The sequence below is a fragment of the Miniopterus natalensis genome, chromosome 8 (assembly GCF_054644295.1).
Source record: "Miniopterus natalensis isolate mMinNat1 chromosome 8, mMinNat1.hap1, whole genome shotgun sequence".
In the NCBI taxonomy this organism is placed as follows: Eukaryota; Metazoa; Chordata; class Mammalia; order Chiroptera; family Miniopteridae; genus Miniopterus; species Miniopterus natalensis.
In genome coordinates this window covers 44,351,485-44,370,842 of record NC_142088.1, presented here as the reverse complement: position 1 = coordinate 44,370,842, position 19,358 = coordinate 44,351,485, and the positions used below count along the sequence as shown (strand labels likewise).

General features: G+C 38.5%; 1 protein-coding gene and 1 pseudogene across 1 annotated transcript in view; both read left to right on the top strand.

Annotated features, from left to right (window-relative positions):
* The window catches only part of B3GALT1 (beta-1,3-galactosyltransferase 1), a 448,389-nt gene that overhangs the window by 119,087 nt on the left and 309,944 nt on the right, over positions 1-19,358 (top strand). The window lies entirely within an intron of this gene.
* LOC107546015 (small ribosomal subunit protein uS2 pseudogene) lies at positions 12,318-13,381 on the top strand (annotated as a pseudogene).

Here is a 19,358-nt window from a genome sequence, read left to right as displayed (position 1 = left end):
TTTTCTCAATAGTAATTGCACATCATGTGCAGTTGTCTATTGAGACTTCTCTTTGAGAAAATAAAATTACATCGTTGGGCCCTGGCCAGTGTGGCTCAGTGGTTGAGCATTGTTCCATGCACCAAAAGGCCTCGAGTTCAATTGCTGGTCAGAACACATACCTAGGTTATAAGTTCTATCCCCAGTCAGGGTGCATGCAGGAGGCAACTGATGGATGTTGCTCTCGCTCTCTCTTTCCTCTCTTCCTTCCTCTCTCTCTAAAATCAATAAAAATGTATATGTATATTTTTAAAAATACATCATTGGCAATTTCTTATTTACTGTTCCTTTAAAGGTGCCTGCATGCAAATTGGCCAAAAGCAGTTTCAAGTCATTAGGACACCTGCTAAGAAAAGATGGGCAAAGCCCATTGCTCTTTTAGACCATTTAAAATTATTGTCTGAAACTTGGTCAGCCTTTCAGGAAAAGATGACTGCTTGAAAATTTGTCAAGGGGGGGAGTATCCTCTGCAGTTCTAAGAAAAATAGCTAGACAAATATATAAATGGGGAGAAATCTGCAACAATGCTGGAAACTAGGGAATAAAATGCCATCAACTTCAGATATTTTCTGTGAGAATCAATGTACATGGGCATTAATAAGAAAGAATGTACTTGTCAGTCACTGGCCGGGAAGAGAAAGATTGTCTCATAAGAGGTGTACAATTGATATCCTGGAGGACAGAAGCCTCCCTGGGCTTGGAGGAGTGAACTGAGAGACTGACCAGGTAAATCCATGGACAGCGCTATTGAGTCACATGGATCAGCAGAAATTCCCTCCATTGCAGTGGCACTGGAGCTGGGAACTCAGAAAAGGGAAAGGAATAGAAAAGCTGCAGTAATGCTGCCTGTAGTGAGTTGGTTCAACATGCTAGTGACTTCCAAAATTAAATTGAATCAGGACTATAGGAGCTGTTGATCTGGAATAGTGATAGCCTGATGCAGAGTGGGAGGTATTGTTGACTATCAAGTTAGTAAGATTGGTCCAAAGAAATTAAACTATTTGTGTGCCTGGAAGAAAGCTGGGTGTCACCAACTTTATTTCTGCAGATGAGAAAGCATGAAGAAATGGAGTTGGCCTGGTAGGGTCATTTTTAGTCTTAGTGGCTCCACTCCTCATACACATGATGTCAACACATTCACAGCAAGCCCTCCAGCTTGAACTTTAAACAGATCTCTCTAACAGCATGCAGGTGGAAAATAAATATGCCTAAGAAGAAACCCTTTGCCATGGTTTTGTGAGGAGATACTAGGCATTAGCTAGCCTTTCCACCTTTGAAAAATAAAATATGAAAAGATATTATAATAAAATAGAGCATAAAGCATTCAAGAGGCAGAGGAAAAACATTTTTAAAGAAATAGACATTACTTTTTAAGAACGGCAGAATTGAGCAAAACGTAGAGATTTCCCATATACCCACGGCCCTTGCTCATGTATATCCTGCCCCCACCTATCAGCACCCCGACTCACAGCGATGCACTTGTTGCCATGAACTTACATTAACACATCACCCAGAGTCCATAGTTTACATTTTGATTCACTCTTGGTGCTGTACATACTATGGATTTGGAGAAATGTATAATCACATATATCCGTCATTATGGTATCATTCAGAGTATTTCCACTACCCTAAAGATTCTCTGTGCTGCACCTGTTCATCCCTCACCGTGTCCGCCCCCACCCCCTGCCCTGCAGCTGCTGACCTTTCTCCTGTCTCCATAGTTTTGCCTTTTCCAGGATGTCATGAAGTTGGAATCACATTCTATGTCGCCTTTTCAGATCGGCTCCTTTCCCTTAGTGATTTAATACACATTTAAAAGAATAAACAATAGCCTTTTCTATTTCTTCCTGTTCTATTATGGAAATTTTCAAACATATACAAAAGTAGGGAAACTTGTATAATAAACCCTTATGTACCCATTCCCCAGCTCAACATTTAATTCATGCCAACCTGGTTTCATCTATATTTCTGTTCACTCCTCCCTCACCCCAGTCTTAGAAGCAATTCCAAGATGTATCATTGCTTTCATAAATAGTCTATATCCTTAAATATAAGGACTCTTTTATAAAAAAACACACATAGCTACAAACCATTACCATACCTAAAAAAGAGTCAATAGCCAATCAGTGTATTAATCTCTCCCAATTTTATATATTTACTTTTGGTTCATTCAAATCAGGGTCCCAAATATATACAAAAAATTGTTTGGTTTCTTAAGCCTCTAAAGCATAACTTAATCTATAAATGTCTCCCTCATTCTTTTTTCCTTATAATTCTATTTGTTGATGAAATGGTTATTCCTCCATTACACAGAGTTTAAGAGAAAATACTGTGATTTAAAAATTCTAAATTTAGTGAACTAGTCATTTATTTGTCTGTGAGATTAAAAAATTTATCATCGGTGTACCTTTCTTGAAATTCAAGCAAACAACTGAATCTATGAAAATAAAGAATCTCAAATTGAAAATGTGATATAGAACTGGCAATAAAAATAGGATTAAGCCTTAAAATTACAAGTCACTTTACAAAGTAAAATGAAAATATCATGACTGGTTCTTAAAAGCAAAGATATATAATGTATGTGTCTATAATCCTAGATGATTTCAATAAAACCATATTAAACTGATTTTTTCTTTCGTAGTGGATAGTCAACACATTTCTTCTTCATGCTTAAAGTAGATAATTAGAAAAGCAAAGTTTAAGAAACTAATAGCAAATTTTAAGAGAGATATACTTAAAAAAAAATTTTTTTTCAATAACTTTTGCTTAATATTAATCACAAGTATAAATATATTGAAGAGCACTTATCTGGTTATTTATTATTTGTTAGCAGAGTCTAGACTCGACATTTTTACATCTTTATCCTACATTTATTTTGTCCAATAATAGGTCATTCAACAACTCTGAATTTTTGCTCATTAGGGTGCCTAAGGGTTCTTTATTGAGTATCTTTCCAGTGTGAATATTCTGATGTGAATTCTAACTGCACTTCCCCCCTTTTATTTTATATTCTGATACATTCTCATGACACAGAGAGTGCTTTATAATGTGTGATTGAATCCTCACGTGTTTTATAAGTATTGCTCTATGACTAATGGGTTTTCAATGTTTACTTCACTGACTTGCTTCTCCAGCGTGAATTACACTGTGTTCCCCAAGACCATTCCTTCTCCTGGTAAAAACTCACATAGGAGAGAAAGCCTGTGTGTGTAATCAGTGTGGTGGAGACTTCAGAAAGCATCCATCCCTCAAGCAACATCGTGAATTCAGACTGGAGAAAAACCATTGTGAGTCTCTATGTTGGAAAGCTTTTGAAGCACACTCTGTCCTTAGCAACCTCAGAAACTTCACACTGGCAAGAAACCCTGTAAATGAATGTGGATGAGCGTCATCCAGGGTGTGCATCTACACAGACACCAGAGAATTCACACAGAGGGGAAAAGTGATATAAATATAATGGATGTAGGGAAGATGTCAGCCAGAAAGCTAACCTTTATTCACTTCAGAGAACACTCTCTGACTGTAATTATTGTTGAAAAGCTTTTACTGATAATTTATCTTTTAAAAGACATGAGCAGATTCACATTGGAGAGCAGCCCCAGGTCTGTGATCACTGTGGAGGGGCCTCCAGCTAAGCTTCACCCTCAGTGCGCACAAGAAAACTCTGAATGGGAGTAACATGTAAAACAGGAAGGAGGCAGGATTACCAAGAGATACATACTTTAAGAACATATACTGACCTGAAAACACACACACACACACACACAAAGAGAAAGAGATGTATAATTTTAAAAATACTGGGAGATAGGATGAGCAGAAAAATCATAAGTCCTGGATTCATGAAAAAAAACGTTCTGAGACATAGATCTGAGAAATGTAAGCCTGCTGGTTTTGCAATCTTACCTACGCCTGGGCAAACAAGAGGAATGGCCACATGGATCCTAGTTTAAAATGGACTGTCAGGTAATAAGCTAAACGTTATACAGAGGACTTTAAAATATTTTGAGTGGGTTACATTTGTTGTCCAGTTTATCACTGTTAATATTGAGTTTAGTTTTGCTGTAATTGAAGAATGTTACCTGTTTCCATTCTACATTTTAAAACTGATTTTTAATCGACATCCTAGTAAATGATTCATTTTAACAAATGTCTCGTAGTTGCTTGAAAAGAATATGTAGTCTCTGTTTTGCTGTCCAGTCTGTCTCCATCTCTACCCTCCTATATGTACATGGGCTGGCAGGCGTGCACGTGTGCGCACACACACACACGCACATACCCCTTAGTCCCAGCCTCCCTTGTGCCCCATCTTGACGGCTGCAATAACACTTAACTAACCTCCTTGCCCAACACTGGACCCCTGTGTTCTACACGGTCAGAATAATCCTTTTGAAAATGATTCATGACGTGTCACTTCTCTGCTCAAAACCTTCATCTCACTCAAAATAAAACTCAAAGTGCTTTCTAAGGCCTAGAAGGACTTACACCATCTGGCCCTCAACAACCCCTTTGACCTTTCCTGCTACTTTTCTTCTTTTGCTAACTGCTCCACTCTCACTGGCCTTGACCTCCCTTCAGCCCGCCTGATAGTCTCACCTCAGGTGTTTTGTATGTACTCCCCTCTCTCTGCTGTGCTCTTCCCAGATGTGTACGACTTTTCTCTCATTTCTTTTAGGTCCCTACAAATATGTGTCCTCACTCAAGGGCCCTTACGCCAACCAAATAAAAATAACACCTATCCATTCTTTTACCCTGATTTAATTTTCTTTATTGCTCTTCATCACTACTCAGAACATTGCATACTTCTTTTATCATATTTATTCTTTATTTAATATAGTTGTTTTATTATCTGTCTCCCTCCACTGGATTATAAACTCCACTGCAATATCACAAGGTCCCAGAATAGTACATTTACTCAGTATTTGGTAAATGTATCTGACTTACTCAGATCTCTCACTTTTCTTATAGGTAAAGTCTGTACCACTCTAATATGATATATCGTGTGGGCTTCTGACAGTTACCCATTTTTCTTTCACCCTGTGGTTCCCAGTTCAGGAGTATTCACCCTAGTTTGGTACTCTTGGTTAAAGAGCCTAACTTCTACATTAATACTGAGAGGTTGTGTTCCTGAAATTTGTCCCTGAGGTTAGCTGCATACTAGTTTTTAGATTATAATTTCCCCCACTCACATTATACAGAGATAAATGGTAGTTGAGGTATGTTTCCCAATATGAAAAATGGTGGCAGAGCTCGGGAGGTATTATGGAAGAACACTCGATCTGCCCCTTTTTCTTGGGGAATATATCCCCAAGATATTTAGTAGGTTTTCATTAAATCTGTCTTCTTGAAGGTTTCTCTTGTTGAGGGATGGACATTTCTGGATTTCTGAACTCCCACTAGATGGAGCACTTTTCACATCAGGGGTTCTGAAAATCCTCCCGTAATTGAGTCAGAAACGCATATGATGAAAAGCGGGCGTCCATTTGTGCCCTCTGATCTTGGGTGGGATAAGTTGGGCGTCATAGGTGAAGTGTCCTGCCACTGTAAGTATATTTGCTAGTTAAAAGCAGAGGTCTGCGAACACCAATTCCAATATTTCTGTTTGAATTGTCTTCAGGTTAAGCTGCCTGTGTAGGCAGAGCATTCTGCGAGAAGCGGCAGGCAGGCGTTTTCCATTTGAGCATGATGACTCCTACAATTTGGGGGTGGGGAGAGGTCACCGTCTAGATTAGTTTAAAAATGTGCGTCCCCATTCAGATATTCAAAGTCGTCATGTAACGTTCAAAATTGGGGAGTTACTCCTCTGAATTTGAACTGAGAGAACCATACCTTATTTAAGAACATTTTAAGGTTTGAAAGTGGGTGTGATCTGTCTGTTCAAATAGCTTTTGCTCTTCCTTTCTATCACCTGAAGCGATGGAAGCAGTGGAGGTTTTCCCAGCGTCACCTATTTATCAGCCACAGCTAAACCGCCAAATGCTCGGCCATTTCATCTTAAGAGTGCTTTATGTCACCACTGAGTCCCAGATTGCCTGGACTCTCATGGGAAACAATTTCCGTGATCTGAGCTGGATAAATTCACATCTTCATTGCTGCTGTCTGACCTGTAATAGACACTGGAAAACTATAGTCTGTGAGGGTAGACCTGTTGCCCCCAAAGCCAACTCACTGTGTAACAGGATGTTAAATGGGATGTTAGCTCACGTTTCTAGTGAGGCCAAAATGACAGAGTAGAAAACAATAGGTGACAGCTTTTCCTGTAATGTAAGGAATTGTGCTGTAATGTAAGGTGTTAGACCTCCTGCACATGCCTTCCAAAGGAGCTTTTCAACTTCCGTCTGATTACCCACCTATAAAAGGGGATAAAGAAGATGAAAGGGAATTGGAGTTTGAGAGAAAATTTCTTTGTAAAAGTTGTTAGAATGCTGTGACCAATCCCCAATACAACATGAGGAGGGAAGGGAGGGGCTCCTCCTCTAACCTCAAGGAGACTGAGGAAGGTTTGAAAGAGACCCTTCAGCAAGTGGGATCTATTACATGGAGGCTGTGAATCAGTGCCCACAGCCCAAAAGAACCAAAGGGCAAGAACTGGAAGTCACTTGGGGCAGCCCAGTGGAAGGCTGTGACTTGGAGAATCACTGCTTTGTCAGAGATTAATTAAAGGCATGTTTCTTGGGGATATACTCACAGACAGAGTTGCCCAGGGTTGTCTTACTGGGAGTATTCGTAAGAGTGCATGCTGGAGATTTGATGGAATCCCAAGAGAGCTTCTTGGATGGGATGAGATTGTTGAGAATAAAATCTGTAGTGGGAGGGGAGGGGGGGAGGGGGTATCCTAAGCAGCCAGCTGGAAAGTGCACCAAAGAATTTCAATGAGAGATGCAAAACAGTCTGTTTCATGGAACCCACAAAGCACACTGAGAAGTGAAAGTCAGCATTGAACAGACAGTGATCTAAGAGAATATTGACTCCAGCTTACAGTTCTTTCAGTTTAGGAAGTTATCCCCTGCTCCTTACTTCTCCCCCCACACCTTTCAAACTTCAAAGAGCATTGGCAGTCTAGTGAGTTGGTAGAGAGAGACCGTAACTTCAGACGGGGGCAGTGGAGAAGTAACTGTCTCTCCCTTTCCCCTTGAATTGTTTCCATCCCTGTGACATGTATTATCTAAAAGTGAGCAAAGGAAAGATGGGATCTGCCTGAGATGTTATCCAAGGACAAGGAAAGAGCTAACCCCCACAGAGTGAATTTTCAGAGGCAGTTGTGAAAAAAAGTTGCCTCACTTTGCCCCATCTTATGTTTGTTTATAATCCATGTTCATTTTGTTATTCAAGTCTTTTGCATCCTAAGTAGGTGTTTGCTTTCATATTGTGATACCTGAGATGGTAGTAGCAAATTCAATGTCATCATTGTCTAGCCAATTTTCATTTATACTAACAGGTTTTACTTTCTATACTTTAAAGCTATACTGTTTGATGCATAAAGGCTTACGGTTATTATATCATCTTAGACCACATTAATACTTTTGAATCCTAATTTTCATATGAATATCAACTCCCTTTCTATTAATATTTTTCTATATGTTAATTCTACATTTATTTATCTTCAAATTTAAATGTTATTTTTTATTTGGTTGTTGTATTTGGGTATGTATGTGTATACTTGTCCCAATCTGCTCATTAATATTTAGAATTATAGATATATTTTTGGTTTTTATTTCTACTATCTTATTCTCTTTCTCTAGTAAAAATTTCCTGCATGTTTTTAATAGCTATTGTTAAAGAACAAAAATTCAACTGAGTAAATTTAAAGATGAAATTGGCTTTATTAAGTGATTAATGAGTTGGGCAGCATCCCATTGAGCAAGTAGAGAGATACTCCCAGGAATTGTACAAAATAGAAGAGTTTTATGGGTAGAAGGTAATTTGGGGCAAGGAAGTTACTAGCAAAAGAAAAGAAAGAATTGGCCTTAGCAGGTTTGGCTCAGCAATTAGAGCATCGGCCTGTGGACTGAAGGCTCCCAGGTTCGATTCCGGCCAAGGGCATGTACCTCGGTTGCAGGCTTGGCCCCAGTGAGGGCTCGAGCAGGAGGCAACCGCTCGATGTGTCTCTCTCACATTGGTGTTTCTCTCTCTTTCTCTCCCTCCCACTCTCTCTGAAAAAATTTTAAAAATTAAAAATAAAATCCTTAAAAAAAAAGATTGTTTCAGGCCAGGTGATTTTCTTTTGTGGGAAGGGAAAGGCAAGGATTTTATCATACAGATTATCTCACTGTTGCTAGTCAGGAATTTTCAAGTTGACTCTAAAAGTCATGTTTCTGGGGGAGGTTGACATTACAATTAAGTCTTGGTTGTTGGGACAAATGACGCCATTTGGGGCCTGCCATTTCTTTTTAACAATGTATTTAAACATACCTTTTGCCATCAATGAAAACATCCAATCAAAATCTATAACCTCGTCTGTGAATGAGAAAAGTTTAGTAAAACATTTACCTATTCCTTTTTCCTCCCTCTTTATCTTTCAGATTTTGTAATAATTCCTTACAATTTTGGTTCCAATATTATGTACTATGTTTTTCTAGTATGCTTCTTATATGAATCTTTGTTATAAAAGCAATATATCTATTTCACGACTATTATTTGGAGTTAAATACACATTTTCCTGAGCTGGTGGCTTATCTTTCTTTTATCTCTTGTATTCTTGTATCTTCGATGTTTGCACTGTTTTGTTATTTTCTCAGACATCTACAAGAAAACAATTTGAGGTCTTAAATACATTATAACTATAAATTCAAAATACTGATTTAAGTGGTATAACAGTTGATATTTGCATTTGTTTCTCTTTGTTCCTTATAAATAGTACACTATATTTTTCCTAAAATTTCATGTTTTAGGTTAAAAGTCTGATGTATGATTCTTTTGCCTATAAAAATAACTTTTTGTTTCTACTGTTTTATGATTTTTTTCTTTACTTATTTAATTCTTAATTTGGCTCAGTTTTGTCCAGGTATTTTCTCTCTTTTTGGGGGGGAGGGGAGATATTAGCCATTTTTGTTGTTGTTTCTTTCTCTTTATTAGCTCTGTTATCTCACTCTGGAATGACCGTTTTGCTTGTTATAGATCTCTTAAATTGATCTCTCATATCTCATAGTTATTTTTTCATAATTTTCTCTTTTTCTTTCCCTTTGTATTGTGTTCTGAGAGAATTTCTTATTTCAGCTTTCCAGATTCCTACCTTGATCTCTTTGTTTTGCTTTTTTTTCTTTATTTTTCCTCCAGTCATAACCATAATTTTATTCAATTTTCTTATTGAGCATTAAAAATAATGATCATGATCAATTTTTGAGAATTATCATTAAACATAATTGGTCATTGGTATTATAAAGAATAGAGTCTAGATTGATCTGTACTAATTGCTAGACTGGGTTTATTTATCTCTGATGGCCCTCAAGGACATTTAATCTAGAATCTGATTACAGGATCCCTGGCTGTCATGGGTTGGTTTGTGAATATGTTTGATTAAATGGACTCTAGTATTATATGACATGAGTAGTTGAATTTCAAGGTTCATGAAGACATCCAGAGGTTGTGGACCATGGTTCCACTTCTGGCTTTGTTCCTGTCACCCACAGAATGAATCTCTGCTGGAAGGTTGTTTACTTTAGGGACCTGTTCTTTCATCTTTAATTGGATCAAACTATGTAACTGTTACCAGTGGGAAGAGGTCCTTGTCCCCACCTGCTGCTTGTGGGAGTGGACTTCTTACCATATCCTGAGAAAAAGAATCTTCTGCGACGCAGGAGGAGTGATTGTTATTGGTATGGAATCAAACCCCTGAGTTTCCAAGGTCTCATTTCCTTTGTCCTGAGAAGGAAGAAGTGTAGCTTTGGCTTCAGTAGAGCTAGAATCAGAGCCAGTGCCCAGAGTTTCACTTCATGTTTGCATACCCCCGCCCAGCATCGGGCTAGCTTGGCTTGAGTTCCCCACCACAGTCCGTCAGTCCATTCCATGTGGGGTCCACACGGCTATGGAGGAAGCTACAGTGGATCCAAGGAAGCAGGAATGAGAGCCTCATGAGCCACGAGCCACGAGCAACAAGAGAGCAAACTCCTTTGTTTAGGAGATCATGTGTTCCCAAATTTTCGTAGGCTTGCAGTGTCCTTGCTCATTCTGGCCAATGATCTCTGTTCCCATGTGTGGCTGACAAGCACTTTCCCTAGTCACCCCAACTTCACTGTCCATGCGCCTGACTCCCCTTTTTTGTACCCTTTCACCCAGTGTTTTGTAAGTAATGGGCCTGTGGTTTCCTGGGGAGTGTGAAATTTCAGCTCCCTGGAGAAGCTGCCCAAATGGCCATGCTTATCATGTCTGGCCTCCCTTTTGCTCCTTTCCTATTATTCACAACTAGCTAATTGCAATGGTGTAGTCAGTAATTCTGAAAGCAGAGGAATTAAATAAGTTTGTACAGCCCTTTTAATAATGAGCCCACTGACTGCCCACCCTTTAGCCTTGCCCCCAATTTCTGCTGCCTCAAGTAGTGTTTGGTAACAGAGTTCCAAACAAGTTACTTTCTGGCAGTTCTGTTTTTATAGTATCACAATACTATAAAAACAGTCCTTAAATTTTGCATGGTTTTCCACTAATCTTATATCATACATATATTATCATCCAGAAATTCTTCAAGATTTGCTATGATGGCACCCTTTACTGTTAACCACCATTACAATTCTGTATTGACTCTTACTTTTATTTTTATTTTAATACTTCAGTGGATTTGCAAAAAATAAGTATAGTCAAATGCCCTTCTGCTTTTAATGACCCAGATTATTTGGTTTAGATATCTGATTATTAAAAAGCAGATACCTCTTTTTTAAATGTAAGTTGTCTTGTAATATTTATAAGATAATAATTTGGGAGAATTATGATTTTGACATCCAGTTCTCTAAATTACTTTATGTGTAAATGGTTTAAGTAGGTTATTTTGCTATTTATGGCTTCTGTCTCACATTGTTTAACTTTTACTGGAGAGATACATTGAAAATCTGCCAAGATAACACATTCAGTGGCAGAAATACTCAGGAAGAATATCAGCTGCTTTGCCTTTGCTTGCTGAATTCAGATCAAAATATTCATTCAGATGCTTTCATCCTACTCAAACAAAGGAGGTTGTCAGAGTGTATAAGGTCAAGAGAATCATTCTTGGGTTTTTTTGTTTGTTTTTGACACTTCTAGCAAATAATGGCAGTGACCCCTCCTCATATCTGCATCTTGTAATTCATGAAAGCAAACAGAAAAACCAATAAAGATATAATTTGAAGGTGGGAACTCTACTGGGAAAAGGTCATGGCATGGCATCCTACACACAATTATTCTGTTACCAAGCAATTGTGTGTGCGGGAGACATATCTGCAAAGCTTTTTTTCAAATCATTCTCTAATTGTAGCTCTTTCTTTCTGAAGCACTTTATGGGTCAGTATCATGGACTCTTATTGATGACTAGGTGTTTTCCACCTTTAACTTCTCCCCTAAATAATTGAAGGACTTTTTGTTTTCTTACTCTAAGAGCGTAAGAATATAGGGACTTACTGTTTACCAAAGAAGAAAGAAAAATGAATATGCATTGGGTTATTTAATTTCTAAAGCACTTTGTTCTTTTCCTGGGAGAGACTCCCAGCCCTGCAACCTTCAGAATGTAAACAAAAATGAATGAATGATTTAGCAGTAATATTGTTTTCAATTTTGATGTGAATTAAAAAGTGAAAATTATTCAGAATATGCTTTCATTCAAATTAATCTTTGCTGGATGCCTCCTACATTATTCAGAATGCTGTGGTGGAATGACCAATTCCATATGAGAGCTATATGACTTTTCTTCCAAACAGAGCCTCTATCAGCTGCATGAATAACAGTAATTCAGTGACAAAATTTTTTTAATGTAAAATATATTTTTGAAAATATTTTTTCTATTTTTTTAGTAACTTTTTATTGCCATGCTGTTTTCTAAGCAGAATAACAGCACAGATTCATCAAAGAGAGCACGAGGACTCTTCTAGTATTTTTGGACTAGATGATTAATTATACAATAGTTCATATTTTGTGAACAATTCATGATCACATTATCTGTGGCTCTCAGGAGTATTTGAAGTACTTATTGATGATGAAAGAGACAAGTGACAAAGTTGTCACAATGGTAAACTGCCTCGCTGCATGGTTATGGCGTTCATTCTGGGGGAGGCCCAGTAACGTACACTTGTAGCATCATTCAGATATATAGGTGTAAGAATTGTACTTTGAGAAACAGTACAGCACGGGGCTTCTTAAACTTTAATGGTAAAATAATCAACCAAATATCTTGTTAAAATGTAGATTTTGATGCAGTAGGTTTTAGGACTGCCCTAAGATTCTGAATGTCTAAAAAGCTTCCAGATAATGCCATAAGGCTGCCGGTTCAGTAAACCATACTTCAAGAAGCAAAGGGTCTAGAGACTGGACCTCAGCTTTGCAAATCCAAAACCACAATTTTGCCAAGTTACACAGACTTTGAACATGAAAAATGACAACATGAAAAATGACAACAACTAAAGAGACAAGAGGCTGCTCTAGAAGGCTGCTTAGAAGTTTGGAACAGGACATCTACAGGAGGAAAAGTGATGGCACCTATATCATAAATCTGAAGGGAACCTGGGAGAAGCGTCTGCTGGCATCCCATGCCGTTGCTGCCGTTGCACACCCCGCAGAGGGCAGTGTCACGTCCTCCAGGAATACCGGGCAGCTGTCTGCGCTGAAGTTTGCTGCCGCCACTGGAGCCGCTCGGATTGCTGCTGCTTCACCCCTGGACCCTTCACCCACCAGGCCCAGGCAGCCTTCCAGGAGCTGAGACTTCTGGTGGTTAATGACCCCAGGGCTGACCACCAGCCTCTTATGTGAGCCTGCCTACCCTTGCTTTGTGTCACACAGACTCCTCCGTGCTCTGTGGACATTGCCATCCTTTGCAACAGCAGGGGCTCACTCAGTGGGTCTGATGTGGTGGATGCTGTCCCGGGAAGTAATGCCCATGTGCGGCACCATCTCCCGTGAATATCCCTGGGAGGTCATGCCTGATCTCTGCGTCTGCAGAGACCCTGAAGAGATTGAAAAGGAAGAGCAGGCAGATGCTGAAAAGGCTGTGACCAAGGAGGGATTCCAGGGTGAGTGCACTGCTCCACCGCCTGCGTTCACTGCTGCTCAGCCTGAGGCTGCAGAGTGTCTAAGGGCACAGGCCCCCTCTGTGCCTCCTCGGCAGCTTCCTCCAGAAGACTGGCCTGCGGCTCACTGCTCAGGCCACCAAATGGGTAGGAACAGCCGCTGAGTGGTCTTAAGCTGTTCTGCAAACTTCTAAGCAGACTGGAAATAAGGTTGACAAAAAATAAAAACTTTAAAAGAAAAAAAAGAATTTCCGAGTTTAAACCCAATTCCAGGGAATTATGATTTAATTGGTCTGAAATGGTTCCAACATCTATACTTGTTCAGATTTCCCAGGTGATTCTAATATGCAGCCACATTAAGGGTCACTGACAATTATAACGCTAAGTAGATCAAATACTATTTCTTTCCTGCAGAGATGTCTACATGAGGAGCCAGTATGAAGTTGGTGGCTTAGTGGGGGAATGTAGAATCACAGGGGGAGGTGATAAAGAACCGGAGTCACTGTCCCGATCAAGCCTGATAGATACACCTTCACCAGGGGTGTGCTTGCTAGGGGGCAGGTGTGCAGGTGGGCTCCTCACGGCCCTTCTCCAGTTGATGTATCCTTGCATTCTGTGCTCCCATTTTCTACACTAATGCAGACTGTCCCACCTCTGTTACCTTCCTTTATTCTTGAAAACAATGTCACACAAAGACTTTCACTTTATTTACTTATTCATGTTTACCTTGATCATCAATTTCCAGATCCCTAAAATTCTTAGTCCCCCTGATAGAAGGTGGATGTCTCAGCATCTCCTCCATAGCTCACTTCATGGTTTATGCCTTAGGGTGGATTTTCTATATATATACCAAATATTTCCTGTTAGATTTCCTGCTTTTTAAGTTTCTTCCTTAGAGAGTAAGCCTTATTTCCAAATTGTTGGACAGCCCTGCTGACTTTATATTTCTTAAATTATTTGTTCAGTATCAATTAGATGAATATATGAAATGCAGTGTATCTATTGAGCTAATTTTCACAAAGCTAATGCAAGAGCTGTACTGTATAAAGACAAAGCTAAAATGAGATTGAGTAGAGATATTTTGGTTTAGGGCCATAGAACAATGCTACTTTCTTATCATCTAGGAAAAAGTGATAACATAAAATTGAAATTATATGTACAAAGGCACTTTAACTTGAAAGTGGGCAAGTGACAGTGGAGTGTTTAACTGACTTTCTATTTTAAGTGGGAAAATGGTTGGCCAAGAAATATTCGTTTTTGGGGGGTAAACTTTTACTATCACAAACTCAATGGAAATTTGAACAGCATATTATTTTGAGAACATGTAAAAGGAAAGAGGTAGTTAGTAATCAGGATTTCTTAGTGAAGTTTTGTCAGACTTATTTAATTTTCCTCTCTGTCAGAATGATAGGACTGATATCAGTTGAAATATCAGCTGTAATTTACCTTGACTTTAAATGAGCTGCAGCTTCTGCTTGTTTAGCATACAGATTACAGATTTTTAAAAAGCAGTCTAGACTAGCATCTTGCATGGTTAGGGTTTTATATATCCACACCAGAGACTTAGCCACAAGTACCTAAGATTTTTGTATCTGCGCACTGAATGTTTATTAATATCATAATGATATCTACATTATATTTGTATATTCTCAACACACAACTGCACATGGACCAGAGTTTTCACATACAATAACAACTGGGATATTGTGCGCGCGCGTGTGTGTGTGTGTGTGTGTGTGTACGTGCCCAAACCACACAGATCCAACAGTCCTCAAGGGAAATGTTAGCTTGGTTTGGTATGTCAGGATTGACCTGAATAAGCCATAACATATAGCAGTTTAGCTCAGAATAGATGGTGTATTATCAGGTTTCTTGAGAGAATAGAACCAATAGTATATACATATGATAGAGCAATGGCATCATTACTTTGCTTCCCTATCTTGAAACCCAGCAGAGTCAACAAAACTAAAATATATGGATCCGGGGGGGGGGGGGGGACTGAACATTGCCTGGAAAGTGGCAGGTATTGAAAGATATATATGTATTAAGGAATTGGTTCACATGATAATTATAGAGGCTGAAAATCCCAAGATCTGCTGTCCGCAGGCTGAAGATCCAGGAAAACTCGTGGTGTGATTCGTTCCATATCCACCAGGGGCGCAAATGAGCCAGTTCTCCCCGCCCTCCGCCTTTTGTTCTGTGTAGGCTCTTAATGGATTGGATGACGCCCGCCCACATCTGGAAAGGCAATCTGCTTTACTCAGTACACCACGTTAAATACTACCCTCATCTGGAAATACCCTCATAGACATACGCAGATATAATGGTTAGCCCAATATCTGGGCACTCCCTGACCCAGGCAAGTTGACACATAAAATTCACCATCTCAGTCTTCTCCAGTATTCTTCCACTCCATTACCTGCTGGCCCTGGAAAACCTAAAATCAACATCATTTCCGAAAAGGAAAAGGAATCTGTGGAGCTATGTGGAAGGCCAAATGCTTTAAAAGCCCAGAAACCAATTTCTCAAATATAATGGATACAGCAGGAAAGATGCAGTTTGGACTTAGGCCTACATGTAAATATCATCTGCCTATTTAAGTGTCAACCTTGCTCTCCTAGAAAACTGAGTATTCTAAGAGAGGAAAGCAATGTTAGAAATAATAACCCCTTTGATTTGAATTTTACAGTAATATACAGAACTCCCATCTGTTATCTCATTTGCTACTCAGAATGTCATTTTGAAGTGTTGTTACTGTAATACCAGGTTTTCATATTAGAAAATTGGGGTCAATAAATGGTAGTCTTTACCATGCTAAAAACAATCAATTTAACATGCGTGCACTGAATGCCTGCCACTTTCCAGGCCCTGTTCAAGCCTCACTCACCAGAGGACGCAGAGGCACATACAGGTGCCCACAGGTTGTGCATTTCCGTACCTGAGATCAAGTCAAGTGCAGCAATAAGTCAGGGGACTGTCCCCCTGAAGATGTTTCAAAATGCCAAACCTTTGTTTCAGCTTGATTACTCCATTTGCAAGAATTTCAGGTACCTAAGTTCAACATTTTCAAATCCATACTTACCTACACGTGGGGTTCCATGCATAACACGTTCCATCCTTTCTCTGTGTCCCTTGATTCCTTTTGATTGAAAACCTCTAAAAAATATGCTCATACATTTGACTTTATACATACATACATATATATATATATATATATATATATATATATATATATATATATATATATATATTTGGCCTGTGGGCCACAGTTTGCAGGACTGGCTTATCAAATATAAGCCCATGAGGTATCGCAAGAAAAAATAAATAAAATCTCCTCATATTTCCAGTGTTACCAAATTTATGATCAGTCTGTTCCTGGCGGGAAATTAGTAGTTTTTTCCCTTCAAATGAATATCTTATCAGCATAGGTCAGGACACAGCTTAAGAAATCAGCATTGCAACCATCAGGGCTTAAATTGTTTTGCTAGAGTATATAATACTTAAGTTTTCATTTATTTGGGGGACTTTAATTATTCAGGGACTCGGGGTGACCTTGTATTGTTTTTCCTGGGGTGCAGGACGCAGATTCCTGATTGGAACATGATGTGCATACTTTCCTTAATGTCAACAAAACAAAATATCAGATTTGCATATACTTATGAAGGGTCCCTCCAGCAATATCTCAGTTCATGGAGATTATTGTAAAAAGGATAGTGGCTTCAGAAATATTTCTAGGGATTTTTAAATACTTTGCTTCATTAAGATAAAGGTATATTAGCTAAGATAGTTTTCACTATGAGGGAAAGAAAATTCAACTAGAACCAGCTTAAACAATACTGAGAATTCTGGGGGTCTCTATTAACTGAATAAATTCAGAGGTGGTTCAGGAAACTAGTTCATTTGTCTCTCTTCTGTGGCTCTGCCTCTCTGTGTGTAGGTTTCATCCTCAGGCTACTTAGAATATGGCCATTGTACTGCTTGTTTTACCTTTAGAAGTAGATCAAAGGCAGAGAGAGTGACTGAAAATTTGCCTTATAAATGAATTTGCTTTCCCAGGAGCCATCATCAGACTTGCCTTTGGTCTGAAATCTGTCACCCGCCCATTCCTTGAGAAAATCCTTGTTGCCAGGGGAATAGCCCTTGCTTAGCCCATCTTGAATGAATCTTGAATGAATCCCTGGGGCAAGTAGCCTAGAGTTACCCTGAGTAACTCAGCCCAACAGTTTTCAGAGTATGGTCCCTGAACCAGCAGTATCAATAGTACCTGAGAATTTATTAGATAAATTCTCATTTTAGACCCACTGAATTAGAAAACAGTAGGGGAGGGCCCCAGCAATCTGTATTCCATTGAGCCCTCCAGGAGATTCTCTGCACATTAAACTTGAAGGACACTGTTTTTTGACTAATCAGAGGCTACATCTAGAGCTGGGGACAAATCCTCAAACTCCACAGCTGCTAATTAATTGGAAGGGTGTAAAATGCATTGTAGATATAGCCATAAAGTCAAACACACACAAAGTATATAAAGTGTACTTATTTGATAGTGAACATTTTTCAAAAGCATTTTTTAGTCAATTAAAGTTGTAAAATGTCATTTCTTAGAGTATATTTTAAATGAGATGAATTCTTATCTGTTTGAATTGGTTTGTTTTTCATACTTTGGATTGAGATCCTTTTAGGTATTTATAGAAGTTACTTTATTTCATCTTAACCAGGTTTTTAAAATGTATTAGATTTAATATAGAGAATAGAACATAGAGTGCAGCAATGTGAAACTCTGATTCAAATGCATATTGACATGAATAAATATGTGTGTGCTATTTGGTTGCAATAGAAAATGCTTAACAACTAGCCATCTTAGGGCAAACTGCTCTCATTTATGGTTTGCCAATCTTCATGGTATAAACACTACACCCACCCCCTTAGGCTATCGGTGTGACACTGTTGAAGGTGGAGTTGGGCAAGATGCACAGTGCAAACCATTACATAGTATTTCAACCACAAAGATATAATATGTAAATAACCTCAAGAGCATATAGTAAAATAATTAGAAATTGATATGTTTTGGGTGTTTATTACCTCTATTTTAACATAATGCATTTGATTTTAAATTATATTATTTCATGTTTAATAATGGGCATTTTTAACTACTGTTTCACAACATTCCTGAAAATGTAACAGCTCTTGTGAGCTGGTATGAGATGGATCAGCACACAACTGGACTGTGCCAGAAAGTTGCAAAGCTACTGGTTTAGCCATTCCCCATGCTTACTGCTGACTCAAAATGAATGAGAGAAAATGGCATATGTAATAAGCCTTTTCAAGACCTTTATTCTTTCTCTGGGCTATCTAAACTTTTCTATTGAGAGAGAAAATCCATCCACTTCACTTTTCCGTAATCAAATTATTTTCTCCCTAAAAATTGTCAGGTGTGGCCATCTTTGTCTTTACATACCTCTTGAACTGTATTTGGGCACTGAAGGGAAGAGAGGAGTTGAAAACCATCTGATATCCAAAGGTTGGTGTAATTTTGTGTCATTAACTTCCTGAGGAGAAAGGAATAATAATGATTTGAATGCAGTGAGCTCTTATTGTCAGATTCATGTTCACCATACTAAGGGTTCCTTCAGTATAAGCTTTTCTCATAGTAATCTTTATCTCACAATAGTATTCTAAAAATAAATGTGGATTAAACCCTTTCTGCCTACATTTTCTCTCTAATAGTTTATTAAAGGATATCAAGGGAAGTAGCTTATTCAAAGAACAAACTTTTAAATGTGACAATAGGATAAGTGCCTTATAAGTTTGTCCTGTGACATTTTCTCTCAGAGTATTTTAGCATGTTAATAAAGGAATGCAGATTTATTTGTGAATGAATTCACTTTCCACTTAAGCTTATGGAAAGCATTATAAGCCTTTTCCTCAAGGCACAACTTATGGCCCCTCTTCCCCTAGTTTATTTACTTCATTTTTTCTGGTATCTATTATACTTGTATTATTTGTGGCAAAATTATAACTCCACTGTTCTGTCATTACCACCTTACCTTCACTAAATATTAGGATCCATAAGATCAGAATCTTTTACTTTATTTTTGTCCCCATAACCCCTACCAGCATTAGGAACATAGTAGTATGCGATGC